The sequence below is a fragment of the Anabas testudineus genome, chromosome 13 (assembly GCF_900324465.2).
Source record: "Anabas testudineus chromosome 13, fAnaTes1.2, whole genome shotgun sequence".
Taxonomy (NCBI): Eukaryota; Metazoa; Chordata; class Actinopteri; order Anabantiformes; family Anabantidae; genus Anabas; species Anabas testudineus.
This window is the reverse complement of record NC_046622.1, coordinates 17,037,963-17,043,962: the sequence shown is the minus strand read 5'-3', so window position 1 is coordinate 17,043,962 and position 6,000 is coordinate 17,037,963. Positions and strand designations below refer to the sequence as shown.

The following is a 6,000-nucleotide window of genomic DNA, read 5'->3' as shown; positions in this document are numbered from 1 at the left end:
CACTGTAACTTGTCCTGAGGAGCTGTGCGCACGTAGGAAACCATTTATTTACAGTGAATTAGATCCAACTCCTGCACTTTATATTACTGAGACAATTCCTCTCCTCACTAATTGTTGTTTTCTTTTGTTTGTTTGTGACCAGTGTGGCCGCACATTTGAATAGGATCCACTCGGATCCACTCAGATCTTAAGGCACTCCGCTTCCAGGCGTTCAACAAAACGCAGCGGAGTTGTCAACGCACACAAATGCGTCGAGAGTCCGGAGCGTCGTCCTCTTCACGTCTGGTCCGCTGCGATGTGACCGAGGCAGAAATAAAGAAATAAAGAAATAAATGATGAAATAATAAAAAAAAAAACCCTCTCTGGCTGCGAGTGTGTGCGCGCAAGAGAAAGGATCGAGACCTCGCCTGGCTGCACCTCAGTCTGCTCTGCACCTTTCCACCGGACCGCAGTGGAGACGGTCGAGAGTCCAGGACTACATCTATACGGCAGGACACATACACAGGAGGGTTTGCACGGAGCGTGCTTCACGGGTCCGCACGTTTGGAGGGGGGGGGGGCACAGCACAACGCCAATTCACTGCCTGGCTTCTTCTTTGCGCTCTTCCCTCACTTGCAAGTGGGATGCAGGATGCGCAGCATCCCCGGTGTCGTTAGAACAAGCCCGGTTCACAGAGCTTCCAGTTCGGCGGGCCTGTCGGATTTAAAGCCAGTTGGGATGAAGACTGAAGAGGAGGAATAAAAGTCTCCGCCGGTGTGTATAAAGTGAGGAGGGCTATTTATCCAACTGTTTGAGATGTGGATGGCTTTTATTCACGAGGTGCGCTTAGGCTCCCTCCGTGAGACGGGGGATGATTTGGTGATTTAAAGATCACATTTGTCAGGACTGCTGCTGCTGCTGCTGCTGATGCTGCTGCTGATCTTATCGCTAACGCATTTTATCCGCTCCTCCATCTGCCCTGAGAGTCTCGGTGTGGTGGAGGGCGCGGAAGAGGAGCCACACAGCTACACCGAGGGGGTGGGTGCTGGGTAGAGGAGGGGAGGGGGGGATTGAGTTGCACTGCAATTACGCTTTTTAATACAAAACGACGTATCCCTGCGGTCACTGGACACTGGACCCTAAACTCACAGAGAATACATTTAAAAAACAAACCCGAGCAAAGGGGGGAGAGGGGGGGGCAGCACACAGACAGACAACCAGGTAAGAGGATCGAGTTTCTAAAGTGGAAATACGCAGAACATCAGGTGCGGATGCTTCAAATGTTTGAATGTTCATGTGACAGAAAGGCACACGCTGCGCCGATGGCGCTTTTGGGGATGTGACACTGTTGCGTCTCGGTGTCCAGCTCCTCACTGAGTCGGTACTTTCAAGGGTCTGATCGGGACCGAGACTGGGTCTCCTCTTGTAGCCCACAGGCCGGTTTCCAGTTGCGCTGGAAAAGTCTCGCCAGTAGCCTAATTGTTGCGTATGGAGCTGAATGGAAAGTGTCGAGACTCCGCGTCTCCAGAAGAGCTCGGTGCTGGTTCATTAGGAGGAGGCAGGAGCCGGGGACGCTCCTGTGGTGACGGCCGATGGGAGGGCCGGTGATAAAGTATTCACTTTAAGTGGAGGGATGCAGATCAAGTGGAAATTCATTACGGGAAGGATCGATTGCGTCCAGTTAAGTGGTGGTTTAACACTCTGGACAGACTTGGAGTTTTACCCGTTTTATTATTGGATTAGAAAGGAAACAAAGAAGATGTGAACGTGATGTTGTAATGAGATTTAGAGAGAGTATATTTGGGGAGACAGATGAGCGCACCTTTGGCACCACCTTGTGGCTCCATTCTGGGTCTTTTTTGGCATCCACAGGTTTTGCTGTTGTCATTTACAGCGTGGTCGAAAACGCAAACAAGTAAACGACTCTTGACGCTTGATGATCGCTGTTATGAGCGTGGCAAAAATAAAATGTGCGCTAGTTTTGAGCCAAACAAACAGAGACAACATACGTATCACACTGACTGCATGGAAACCACCTGTTAGTGCCGCACTGGTTCCAGCTGAGGTGCTTTTACTGGCTCTGCTTTGTTATAAGTCGATTGTCTGCTGTACAAAATCACATTCGTGTTCATACGTTTATCTGCAGCCTGCCAGTTGTGTCTGATGCCAAGTGCAACAGCTGATGCCTCAAAGCGACTCTTCAGAGTTTGACGGCTGAGCAATTGGAGATGGTGATAATGCTGGATCGGTTTTATGCCATTAGGAATTGGGTGCACATGAAAGCATTTGCTGTGCTGCGAAACACAGAGATCCCAGAGCCAGAAATACTAACATGGGGGGGGGATTAGTTATTAGGATGTTCACATCAGGAAGAATTTGGTGCTATTGGAAATAATTTACACAAATTAGGCTCGTTGTGCTGTGACAGCCACAATAAATCTGCTGAACTGACAACTGACTAAACATCACCCACTGATGCAGACTGTAAAACTAAACCACCAGAAATCAACTAGTGCACTGATCATTAATCGTTAAGATCATTTCATAAACCGATTGACAGGATGTTTGTTTGTGCACCAGCTACTGAGATGAGTCCGCAGGTTAGAGGAAGCAGAGAGCACGGACTGAGGTCGGGCTCTGTCCCCGGACCACATGGGACCTGGAGGGAGGACTAGGAGACGTCTAACTACGTCTAACTACGTCTAACTACGTCTCAGTGCTGCAAATCTTACCCGAGGAAGTAAGAGACAGTTTTGACGACAGTTGAAAAAGGTCAGTTAGCTGGCTAGCATGTTAGCTTTAGCTAATTTAGTTTCATTACTGTGTTCAAAAACTTTATCAATCCCAGAGGGAAATTGTTTGTTTGTGTTGAAGACAGCATTAGCTTTTTTATTTTTTATTATTTTTTTTTTTTACCTCATTCAGGTTTGTTTAACTTTACCGTTTAGTATTTGTGTGGATATTAATTTCGTCAGCTTTATACCCTGTTAAATAAATTAGCTTGTTTCAATAGTAAGAGCTGCGTTGACGTTAGCCAGCATTAGCCAAATTAAACTACACAAAACACGTCACGTTAAACCATTTTCTTAACATTCACTTGTAAGTTGTATTGGAGTTAGGATGATTTTTATCCAGATGGAACAAGACAACTATGATGCTAAAGTTAATGCTAACGTTACTCGCTACCCTTAATTAGCTAGCTAGCTAACACAGGGTGTTTGCAGGTCGTCAAAATACTAGAAATGCACCGATTTCAGGTCAGTTTTAAGTCATTTTAAGTCATTATTCTATGCTGTACACGTCTAACCTTTTTATAAAACGTTGAATTAATTATTTTGGACCTGGATATTCGAAAATGGTCGGACTAAGGAAAATAAAACGTAACACGTTTATTAAAGCTCTTTATAGAGCACCTGCAGTGTGAAACAATAGGAAGATAGGTAGGTAAATTAAGATGAGTTAATTTAATCACACCTCCATACAGTTTCTGTTGCTTCAGAAATTTCATAAATCTACACTAGAGGGAAAGCTTTTAAAATATATAAACAAAAAATGAATGCCCTAAATTGTCTTACCATATGTAATTGCGATTTGATTTTTATTCACCTATGACAAACACAGTAACAGAGAGGATGGAGCAGCTGTCCAGGTCAACTTCAAGTGCATCTCAGCATCAAAACACTACAGAGCGGGTAGTTCAAGTCCCACACCAGCAGCAGACCTGTTCACAAGCAGGAAGGAGGTTCACTTAGCAGAGGAGTGACCTACAGGTAACGTCTGTGTCACAGATGTTCAAGCCACAAGGAATTCCACTTTCGGATTCTCACTCAAATACCACATTTCTATTTTTAGTGGCACTAGTAAGACTGGATGGTTGTGATTTTTTTCTGCACTTGGTGGAGGTGGGAATGCTGGTAGACTGCTAATTTTATGTAGTGCAAATGTAATTCTTATGTCCTCCTGTGCCTGTTTGTGAATGTTATGGCTGTGTTTCATGGCTCTATGCCCGAGATAGGTGAAGTGGTGCTGCTCACTTCATTTGCCGGCTATGTTTGTTTGTACGTTCCAGAGTTCACTCATTTTCAATGCTGTTTGTTACAAAACAGTTGCACTATTTTGAGACAGCACAATGGAGTACTGCCGACAACTGGTTTACCTGGAACAGTGGCTGGCATTAGGTTCAACCTAAAGCCTGTTCAGCACATTTACAGCTGTTTTGTTGTTGCAGCAGAGACACAGACCTTGGTGTCTTACTCTTTTGTTTATTTGGATATTAGAATTCATAAGGCCATTAGTTGAAAATGGCCCACTCATAACCCCTGTGACATATGCATATTTACAACAGGACCACAGGCAGAATGTGGCCCAGAGACTTCAATTTGCTTCATAGACTAGAATAAACTAATGACTAGAAATGGATCAAGCTGTATATAATTAATATGTTATGCCTTTATCTTATACTTCACATAGACAAGATTCATTTAAAAAATCTCAGTAACTGCTAAAAATAATATTGACAGAGAGACCTAATTTACCTAATAGTACACTGATTTATTGTTGATTAATGATTTATAATGTTTATGATTTATGATAATATTACTCTTTTTAAAGGTTACATGATTAATAGCAAAATAAATAATAATTAAGGAGGCATTTAAAAGAGAATGGTTGCCCAATCAGAAGCCTGCTATATATTTAATTGTTAATTGTTATGTAGGAGAAAATCACTTCCACATATCTTAACTACAGTTCAGCAAGATATCATTGTGATTACATGGTTGAGAGGTCAGAAAGATTAAGCAAATATGAAATGTAGGGATTTGTAATTTTCAAAGCAATTTAATTGGCAGTATGTGTTGTTGCTTGATTTGTTTTAATCCCTCCTGCATGTCTGCTTTTGCACTTATCAGTCAATATGTATGAATCAGTTTGATTGACCTCCTTACCTTGCACCCAAACAGCTTGCTTTAGTCACTGGCTTCCACACAGTAATTAAGAAACTTCAATCATCTGCTCTGTACTAATGATAGCAATTTGGCAAAGTCAGTTCAACACTTGCTGAGCAAGCTATGATGAGTATAAGATTTATTAAAACATTTTAAATGAAATCTAAGGCATGTTCAGTATTAGGGAAGTGTGATCTACAGGGGAAAGAAAAATGTAGTAAAGCCTCTTTCATTGTTTTCTGCATAAACTGATCGTGAAATCTGATCTCATATTCAACAAAGTCACAAATATAAACAAACACAATATTTCTAAGCTGATTAATCTTTCATGTCTTCATTGAACACAGTCATTAAATATACAAAGTGATTAGGGTGTAGCTATTCTCCACATTTTTTTGCAAGGGGGATTTCAGGGGATATCCAAAGTAATCCCAAGCTGCTGATTTTTATTTCTTTTGTGAGGCCAGAGACTGGTGATGTCAGCCCCACTGCCTTTTGAAACCTTTTGAAATTTCATAGTTTTCTGCATTAATTTGTCATAAAATGTGATATGATCTTTATCTAAGTCAAGACCATTATCTAATATAATGTGCCAAAAATAAAAACACCAAAAATAATCAGATCTTTAGTGCTAGTGAAAAAGGTATGTGAGACAAGTGTTAGCTTTACTTAAGAAAATTAGTTTTGGAGGTGTGGACAGAGCTCCTTCAACTTAAAAAAAAAAAAAAACATTTACATAAACCTGGAAAGGGTTACAAAGTGATGTCAGAGACATCAGAAATTCACCAGTCTATAGTTAGACAAACAGTCTACAAATGAAGGCACTTTGGGACTGTGGCTACTCTACCAAGAAGTGGGCGATCAGTCAAAATGACCCTAAGAGCACAACAAACACTCATTGATGAGGTAAAGAAACAACCCACTAGCACTATGAGGTTTTAATGGTTTTTATATTTATTTAAGGCACATTATATGTGTTAATACTCTTGACTTAGATGAAGATCAGATCACATTATATGACAAATTAATGCAGAAAACCATGAAATTCCAAAAGGTTCACATACTTTTTCTTGTG

At 41.6% G+C, this 6,000-nt stretch overlaps 1 protein-coding gene across 3 annotated transcripts in view; it reads left to right on the top strand.

The window, feature by feature from the left end:
* The first annotated feature begins 632 nt into the window (after window positions 1–632).
* The window catches only part of grik4 (glutamate receptor, ionotropic, kainate 4), a 248,850-nt gene continuing 243,482 nt past the window's right edge, over window positions 633–6,000 (top strand). For 2 of the 3 annotated variants that reach the window (XM_026364945.1, XM_026364962.1), the window contains exon 1: window positions 3,643–3,749. The gene's annotated coding sequence lies outside the window, so the exon portion shown is untranslated. Of the gene's footprint in view, window positions 754–3,642; window positions 3,750–6,000 lie in introns of those variants that run through there. The other variant, XM_026364954.1, reaches the window with a different exon arrangement.